At 37.7% G+C, this 10,212-nt stretch overlaps 1 long non-coding RNA gene across 1 annotated transcript; it reads right to left on the bottom strand.

Moving 5' to 3' along the window:
- Positions 1-8,520: 8,520 nt before the first annotated feature.
- Positions 8,521-9,509, bottom strand: LOC134200344 (uncharacterized). Its single transcript, XR_009975215.1, has 2 exons — positions 9,180-9,509; positions 8,521-9,106 (listed from the first exon to the last, which is right to left on the bottom strand). It is a non-coding gene; the product is annotated as an uncharacterized LOC134200344 (long non-coding RNA).
- Positions 9,510-10,212: the final 703 nt, after the last annotated feature.

The following is a 10,212-nucleotide window of genomic DNA, read 5'->3' as shown; positions in this document are numbered from 1 at the left end:
GCAAAATATCTTTATATTACAGCTTTAGACAAATAATGGAAACACGATGTATATATTTTCAATTGGCCACCAGAACCCATAAATAACGCAATGTGAACTCAATCGAAATTTTACGACACCAAATATCACTTCGTATGCACTACTATTATTATTTTAGGTACGGATTACTGGTGGCCTGGAGACCTTTCCGATTTCAGCAGGATAGGTGTGCGAGCATGGGCTCAACCAGGAGGGGTGGAATTTGCTAACAGCTGTCCGAGCACCTCCGAAGGAGATCTACCAACTGAAGGGCAGCTGCTTCACGAATGAAACTACTACCGGATCAGACCGTTGTATTCTTGGTTATATACTTCGTCAAACTTATACTCCACTTTGGATCGATTTATATTTCATAGCAATTCGGTTTTCTCGTTTCGCGCTTTAGATGCCAATTTTTTTTAATGTGGAATGTTTGCTTATGACCTTTCTAGCGTCGCAAAAACTGGTGGATGAGCTCAAGAGTTTAGGTGGAAGAGGAAAAGTGAGGTTTTCTAACGACTGCCCGAGACCTACTGCTTCAAGAGCAACTGTTTCGGAATACATCTACCACCGGATCAGATGCCGCGCTGGTTTCCTCTTTTGTATCCCAGACCTTCCTACGTTCCTCTTATCTTTAAACTTTTCTCTCATTTGTCTCTTCCCTGTTTAATTACGATGGCTATATTTGTTGTTACATATTTCCACTATAAGATCTCCATCACCTGCCACCATCAGATTTTTACCTGCCACTTAAAATTTGCAGTTGCAACCTCTTATATTGTGCTACTTGTTTTTATATTATCAACTAGCTGACCCGGCAGACTTCGTAGTGCCTCAATAGATAAATAAAAGACCTAAGCTTTTCATCGCATGGACACATCAAAGGAAAAACAAAATTGTTATTTTTATTTAATTCCGGGCATTTTCATATTTATTTACCTTTTCAACCTTCTCTGGACTTCCACAAATAATTCAAGACCAAAATTAGCCAAATCGGTCCAGCCGTTCTCGAGTTTTAGCGAAACTAACGAACAGCAATTCATTTTTATACATAGATATAGAGATATTGTACATTTCGCAGTAAATAAAAAAATCTATTGTTAGTTCTGATGACGCAGAAAGTGTGCGCAAATCTAAAAACAAGTTAGAGTTCATTTAAAAAAAAGCAGGACTGACTTTCGTTTAATATTTCTTGCGAGAATCTAATATTTCTTTTCATATTCAGGATTTTTAGGGGCAAATAAAAATGCCTTATCCACGTAAATATTACAAAGAAAGTTACTGTAGTTACTTACTGGTAGTGTCTTACTGGTGGTAGGACCTCTTGTGAGTCCGCACGGGTAGGTATCACCACCCCGCCTATTTCTGCCGTGAAGCACTAATGCGTTTCGGTTTGAAGGGTGGGGCAGCCGTTGTAACTATACTTGAGACCTTAGAACTTATATCTCAAGGTGAGTGGTGCATTTTACGTTGTAGATGTCTATGGGCTCCAGTAACCACTTAGCACCAGGTGGGCTGTGAGCTTGTCCACCCATCTAAGCAATAAAAAAAAACAACACTAGTTAAAATATAGTTTATTTATACACCTAATATTTTTTGGAGGAACATTGAGCACCAAAGCAAATAATGTGTCTACTAGAGCACCTATGTACAAAAAAACACAAATTGATTCAATTCTCGGACAATTTCTTAAAAACAATCCTTAATGCATTCAGGAAAGCGCCTTTACAACGCCAGCGAAGTTTAATCTAGTTCTAAGTAAATTTCCCGGTAGCGGTGGCATTTTTATTGTTACTTTTAGAGCCTTTGTTCTCGGGGGTCTTAGCAAATTAAATAACCTCGAGGGCTTACAAGAGTGAAAATCCATAATGCGTTTAAAAATAAGAACCGGGCTTCTAGTTCTATTCGAAAATAATTACAGTAATATTGGTTGGGCTCCGGGCATGTACATTTTAAATCGATAAAACATCGGAGATGTCAAAAAAGCCTCATCATTTTCTTTTGTACCAATTGAAATATTCTATGGCAAACCAGAGGGCCGCAGAAGTCGTGGCAGACCCAAACTCCGATGGTTAGATGGCGTAGAACACGACCTCAAAGTTATCGGTGTCGGGAACTGGAAGGAGAAAGCCCTGAACAGAGCAGTCTGGAGACACATACTGGACCAGGCTAAGGCCCTCCTTGGGCTGTAAGGCCTAAGATGATGGTGATTTAAAATATGCAGAGCTAAGAGCTTAATCGATAACTCCGCAGTTCATTTGTAAATAATTTATTTTTAAACTAGCTTTTGTCCGCGACTTCGTCCCTACAAATAATGCTTTATTTTAAAACAAATTTGGTTAGCATAAAAAACGTTATAATGAGTCAACCTAAACATATAGACATATGCTGTCGCGGACTTTCTTTTAAATCTTTTAAAGGGGAACAATTCTGTCATAAATTATTTTAGCGACACTTTAACCATTTCTGCAGCGCACGCAGCGGAAGCTCTCAAAAGGGAAAATCACCCGATTTTGAAACATTCATTATTGGTGCTCCGTTTGCGTTAGTCTTAGCGTGATGTTATATAGCCTATAGCCTTCCTCGATAAATGGGCTATCTAACACTGAAAGAATTTTTCAAATCGGACCAGTTCCTGAGATTAGCGCGTTCAAACAAACAAACTCTTCAGCTTTATAATATTAGTATAGATAAAATAATTGTGCTTTTAATATCGCAATTCATTCATCAGATTAGAAACTGCGTGTCTGTAAAAGCACGCTTTGAGTTTATGCAATTTAAAGCCTGCTTAAATTAAGTATCATCATATAAATTAGGTTAAAACAGCTTTACACTACGATTAATAGACGGTAAGCGTGCTTGCTATGCGTAATTATCTCCGGTACTGTAAAGGATAGCTGATACCCCAGTGCAATGAACGCATGTTTTTTTTTTTTTTTTTTTCCTACCTAAGCTGAGAGCCTTGAGAGGCTATTTCAGCGTAACCCTAACTTTTGTAGGTGAGCTCACGGGGCTCAAACCTGATGACGTTGCTAACACGAACCCTAGCAAGAGCCGTGCTTCGCAGAATCTACCACCGGATCGGAAACGCGACCCACTGAGAAGATCCGGCGAGAAACTCAGTGGGCTGTGTCTGGGAGTTAATTTACTCGTCGAGCCCTTCGTTGCAAGCGACGGGTTCGACGAGAACGGTGACCGGTGCTTGAAGTACCTAGAAGCACCGTTAGTGGATCGGGAGGATCCGAGATGACGTGTTTTGGGCGACGTCGACTGCTTTCCATTCTTTCCGCAGGATCGGGAATGTAGTTACCGGCGGCCACGATGAGAGGGTTCTCGTGTCGTGCCGCTTTATTGAAGTGGCGCATCGACGCCGACTGGAGATACTTACTGGTGGACTCTAAGTCCAGGTCGTCATGGAGGTCGACGTTCCTGACGAACCACAGGGCTCCGACGGCTATCCTGCAAAAACGGGATTGAATGATTTGGAAGGATTTCATGGTGGTAGCTGCGGTCTGAAGTCGTCGATGAAGCAACGCCTTCTTCCTACACGAGTAGTAGATGGCGGTGTCATCGGCGAAGAGCGCCAGATGGGTCTCCGGAGACCGGGGTATATCATTGATATACAAACTAAATAGTAACGGAGAGAGGGCGGAACCTTGCGGGACTCCGGCTGTGACGTGACGGGGCCGGGAACGCGTTCCCTCGACTTGATATCGGAACGAACGGTTCGACAAGTAGTCTCATATGATGAGCACGAGTCTCATGAGTCACGGTAACTCGCGGTTTCATTCTTCGGTTTGCCCGGCTTGTGTATGCCGATAACGTCAGCTTCTTTCCACGCCGCGGGAAAGATGCAGTTCGTCATAGCAGCATTTAAAATGGTGGACAACATCGTTATCAGTTGGGCTGGTAACAATTTAAGCGCGCGGTTGCGGATGCCGTCGGAGCCGGGAGCTTTCCGTGGTTGCAGGCTACCTCGGAAGTGGTAATGGGGGGTAACGCGTCCGAGGGCGGCAGGGAAGCTCTGCGCTCGACCTCCCTGTCGACTAACTCGGTCTGTTCGGGGTCCGCGTGTTGAGTGCTGGTGGTGCACTGCTCTTGCAGTGCATCGGCCGGCAACTCTGCCTTGTCATCGTCATATGAATACTTGGAGCTGGGTGACTACATTTAGCCTGTGCTCCCAGAACTCGGAAAATCTTTTGACGTGAACCGTCATATAATTCGATGGAGCCGGCTGCACGCACGAAAAAACATGACTCATGCGGCGCTACTTCGCTCTGAGGCGTTCCATTTAAGGCTTTAAGTGCAAGCGAGAGCACACAACGAGTGACAAAGAGGCACAATCGCCCTCCGCGTTCGGCAGTGTTCGACATCTGTCTCTCTTCTACTTGAGTGAGGGATGCACCCGCGTGGACAGCTGCTATACAATAATACATTTACATGTTTTCGTCAAGTATGAAGTTCAGTGAAAAGTGAATGTGGTGTCAATTGTCCATACAAAATATCTATCAAACAAATAAAATTAAAATTTTCTTTTGAAAAATGAAACCATTCCATCAGTATTTTCTTATGACGTTGTCACGTTCAACTATCGTCAGTAAACCGACTTTACAGACAACCGATTTTTGTTTACAAGAGGTGAGTCCTGACTTTGTTTTCTGGAGCTCACCTGATATTTGCTACGGGTATGGACAGTCATGTCATGTGTGAATCCTTTGACAAATCGGTGAGTTGACGCGAACGTCCTGGGGCTACGCTTCGAATATCTGCTCGAAATTGTGGAATATACATATATATTTTTACAATAGACACATAAGAGCGTATAACCATGATTAGTCCGTAAACCTCACAATGGGGATGTTGCCATCATGTTGAATCATTATTCCTACCTTTTAAATCGGAATGCATTACCACTCCACGACAAAATTAAGCAAATTGACTACTTAGACAGTGAACACGTGCGGGTTTGCACTTTAGGCAATTTTTAAGCAAAAAAGTTAACTATTTTCTAGATGGCTTGGTTGTTTGTGTGTTTAATGCCTAATTAGTGTAGCTCAGTATCTAAATTCGATTCTTGGTAGGAGTCGGTATCTTTGTTGGGCCATGTTATTTATACCCCTTTCCATTTAAAAGGAAAAAATTCTAGACCCTTGATTATTTTGATGACCTAAATCTATGGCCATCATTCTCAGGTAGAGGTCAAGTAGAATTCAGCGGCAAATAAGAAAACAGTTCATAAAAACTTATAGGGTAGATTCCGTTAACAATTATTCATAGCAAAAAGTCTAGAAACAGTACAATTGAACCACCAAAGTTACATTTTTGTTTTTTACCAACTTACGTTTGCAGGTAATAAAACATTGATTGTTACACATAAAATGTCAGTTAAGAATCTTCGACCGAAAAGTTAACCTTGTCTTTTCGGATATGCGAAATGAGAATGATCATATCACATGATCGCAGTAATTTATGTTTTATGTTGAAAACTATTTATTTTTATATTTATTTTATTTCTCTGGTTTTAAAAATATTTTACAAAAATTAAAAACATTTTTATATTTTAGTATTTCTTGTTATATTCCCCTGTAAATTATTAATTCATCTGTTCATCTTATCGGCAAATGGTACATAGTCCATAGTCTTTTTGCATTATATGTTTATACATAATAATATGTAGGTATGCAGAGTATTCTTGAAGATTTCCTAGTATTAGCCTTACTCGGATTTGCCTGGTTTTATTTTATTGAAGTGAAACTTCTTTATCGACGTAGGGAGGAAAAAACGTATGTAACGTTTTTCGGTTACGCGTCATCTTAATTTCTTCCGTTACGCGCCATGTTTATTTTATTTCTATTTAGTTTGTTATCAACAGATATCACTGCACGTAAATTCAACAATTCCTGAATCGCGGTGACGAGATGTTACACAGTTGATAGACGTTCTCGTATTTCTCTTGCTAAATCATACCTACCTGGCGTCGGGATACCGTGATCATGCAAAATGCAAGCGGTTCCCCCGGGGTGCGGCTGCTCCATTGCACTGCGGAGTGGTTGACCCTTGCGATTATTTTTATATTTTATAAGTTTCATTTCTACCGTGTGTGACTTGCGCACACACACATTTTTTTTGTTGTACATATAATAAACATGATCTGTAATCAAACCTACATCAATTCGTTTAGAATCTAATTATTTCACTTTTACCAAAATGTTTGCAAGGAATTTTTTTAATTAATTTCTTTTCGTTATTTCAACGTCTAGAGAATCTTAATTTGAAATGGCTTTAAACAACAGAAAAAAAACAGTTCTTTTGATTATTTTTTCGAACAAAACGCAGTTCATAGCTAAAACTAAATTCCTTTTCTAACATTATGCAGTAGTGCTCATTAAATAAATTTAATTTCTCTTATTTATACTAAAGCTAATATTTCGAAGATGCCGTTGCAGTCTATCCTATCTATTGCTATTACGTCTACCTAATATTATTATGTTCATACTAGTAATATGCTCGTCAATTATACCGAAACTCTTAACTTCAGCTTCCTAGATTATATCTTAGATATTGGAGGTAGGGAATTTTTTAGGCTCTTACTGGTGCTAGAAAGCAACAGTGCCGGTTTCAAGGGCTAGATTTGTTTACGTATTCCAACCATATATTATTATACGATAGGCGGTGACATTTACTTTCAAAGATCTGTGATAACAAAGGAACGCCGATCTCGGATCTCTTTATTCAATATCATCTTCCATCCTTGAAGAAAGCCAAAGAGATTATCTTCAAGAGTCTTCCTCGTCAACACCGTCAAATTTATTTACGAAGTTCTGGCTTAAATGTTTTGTAAAAGCAGTTACAAAATAAATATACAGTCATTGTTTTTTTTTATGTAAAACTCAGAAAAAATTACAATCACATACGAAAACGCTATTGTATGTAAAATAAAAAAGGTCAATTAGGTAAAATGCTGTAGTTCAAGGATCGCGAAAAGTTTGGGTTCCTACAATAAGCCAAGGTCATAATAATAGCCGGCTTTCGATTTTATTTATTTATTGCTAAGATGGCTGGACGAGCTCACAGCCCACCTGGTGTTTAGTGGTTACTGCAGCCCATAGACATCTACAACGTAAATGCGCCGACATCCTGGAGACATAAGTTCTAAGGTCTCAGTATAGTTACAACGGCTGCCCCACCCTTCAAACCGAAACGCATTACTGCTTCACGGCAGAACTAGGCAGGGCGGTAGTACCTACCCGTGCGGACTCACAAGAGGTCATACCACCACTAAAAAAATATTGTGAATCTATTCAAAATTATATGAAATATACAATATTTGCATTTTTTAATGTACTAATAGTATACTTATAACACAACGCAAGGCTAAGCCAAAACGTATATTTTTTATCTTATTTCAGGAAACGCGAAAGCCTAATCGTTTAAATGTTAGTAATAATATTAAAAAGTGGGTACAAAGGTTACCTACTAAGCCTTTAGTTGGGGTTTTGAATGAAAAATACGTCCACGTAAACAGCCTCCAATCTAGAATTTCACTATCCATCATCTTAGTTTTAATTAAGACTGCGTGCGCCTCGGTGATAGAATTTAGGGTGCGACGCTGCGATGAAGCTTATAGAAAATTAATTCTCATTAGGGTTGTTCCATCCATAAATTCGTCAATTCTCAGCTGAGGTACAAGAAAATTAAATAAATTTAACCAACGCCTAGAATATTCGAGAAAGTTCCCAACATAAGCAGTGATAAATTCAATGTGATTCTCTTAGCTAAAGTTATGTTAGGATTTCTCGCAATTGCAATTGTAGAAGTTGCGTGAGTTATCGTAAAGGATGTTTTTTTCATAATTAGTGCAACTTTGGTATTAGTTAAAGGAACACTGAAATATGATAAAAGATAAATTAAGACTTTTTTTTATGTAACAGATAAGGAGTGATAAAACATCCAAGAGACTAACTGTGACCAGGAATTAATTAAAGGGGCTGGTGACGTAATATTACTTAGATTACAACAACCCGTAAAAAAAATTCAATACCTAAAATTCGTAACGAAAAGCACTACAAATTTGATCTGTGACAAAATCGCGCTAAAATTATGATTGTGTGGTTCGTTGCATTAAACGAATAAATCATTTCGCAGAATTAGCTGTCTCGTATATTTAAAACGGATTATGGCTCGCAACCTCCGTCTTCGAAGATTTGTCGAGTTATCAAGAGAAGCTAATAGAACTGATATACACTTTTAATGAAAGTACCCGCTCAGTACCAAACTAGTGCTTATACCAAACAAGTGCCTATTTGTTACGTTTTCAAATCTTTAGATACGCATATAATTTTTAAATAAAATACTAATTTTTACGGTTTGATCTTGCATTTTTCGTACATAATAATATAATCATAAAGTCACCAGTATAAGCAGCAACTTAGTTATCCATGGCCACAAGCATTGCAAGGGATTTGAAACGTCTAAAATAATAGAGTGGAAATAAAACACATGTTATTAAAACGTAAATGTTATTTTAATTATATTTACAACTCGCAAAAACCAAGGAAAATACTAAAATTATGAACGGTTTGTTTAAATAAAAAACAACATAAAATCCTTTTCAAATTACAGCATTTTTATGAAAAACTCTCTATGCTATTTGTAGCATACGTAAAAATCTTTGCAAGACTTTTTAATTGCATACACAAAAGACAAAGTTTACCAATCCGGAAATGTGTTACAAGCTAGGACCATTCAAATTTTATTTTTTTACTAGCGGACCCGGCAAACTTCAATCGATAAATAAAGAACCTAAACTTTTGTATAAAATAAACTTTAAAAAAAACAAAAGCAATCCGCCCGACAGAGGACTCATCAAGGAAAAACAAAATTGTTTGTTTTTTTATATAATTCCGAGCATTTTCATATTTATCTACCTTTTAAATCTTCTCTGGACTTCCACGAATAATTCAAGACCAAAATTAGCCAAATCGGTCCAGCCGTTCTCAAGATTTAGCGAGACTAACGAACAGTAATTCATTTTTATATATGTAATATGTCAGATGGTACTGGAGTAAATAACGCAAATTTGATTTATCTAAAAATAGAAAAGTTTATTGTTATTATAAAATTAAACACTAAAAACATTTAAACATTGTGAATCTATTCACCTAAAAATAGAAAAATCGACAATTAAAGGTTTTTTACTTCCAATATTTCATAAATCACTTCACGGTCAAGATCAAATTCTCTATCTGAGTGTGTCAGTGCCAATGTCATTCTTATATATCATCTTACTCTATGGCCACGTACACAACATGCAGTTTACAAGCTTACATCTCCCCCCCTCAAAAGTGCAAATTAGTTCGGGCTAATTTGAATAATCCAACTGGGGAATGAGTTTTGTCACATGGTACAATCCCAAAGACTTTTTATTCTTTCCAGTGTTGATTCTACATACTGAATCTGATATCATTTCTTCGATCTCAAAAGGACCTATTCTTAGTTCATCATTCATAACGTGTGAAATGATCTATCAACAAATGTAGATACTTTTTTGAAGATCTGTTACCACCGAATCCTCCTATTGTATCTAGGGACATGATTTGGAAAGGTTTTTCTGCCGGTCCTAATTGTGACATGAGTCCATAATTCCTATTCAACCGTGATTTGTTTTTTATACAAACTTCACATTGACGGCAAATCAATCTTATATTATCCAGTAGATTTGGTGCTGTGTAGAAAGGTCTTATTTTTGACTCAATCTGATTTATTCCTACATGACACAAATGCTCATGCACCTTTTTTATTAATATTTTACTGTAGTCTTCGGACAAAATGATTTTTTTCCTCTTGTTGTTCCTTTTGTAATATATACCATTTTCTCTAATAAAACTATGTTTGTTCTGTATGTTTAGATTTTTGTTCTGGTCCTCCAATATTTCCTCAATCCTTACAATATTTACTGTTTTCAAGTTATCTTCTTCGTTTTCGTGGCTTTCAAACACAGGATTTCTGCTTAAGCAGTCCGCTTCTATATTATTTCTACCAGGGTAGTATTTTATTTCAAAGTTGTATTGTGATAGGTAATGAGTCATGTCTCCCAGTTCATCATCTGTTCTGTTTTTTATGTTTAAATTTTCTAGTGGCTTGTGGTCCGTATAAATTGTGAACGATTTTCCTATTAGCCAGTGTTGCCAAAAC

This window comes from Bombyx mori, chromosome 16 (assembly GCF_030269925.1).
Source record: "Bombyx mori chromosome 16, ASM3026992v2".
NCBI lineage: Eukaryota > Metazoa > Arthropoda > Insecta > Lepidoptera > Bombycidae > Bombyx > Bombyx mori.
Note: the sequence above shows the minus strand (reverse complement) of the source record. Positions and strands in the feature narration are given on the sequence as shown.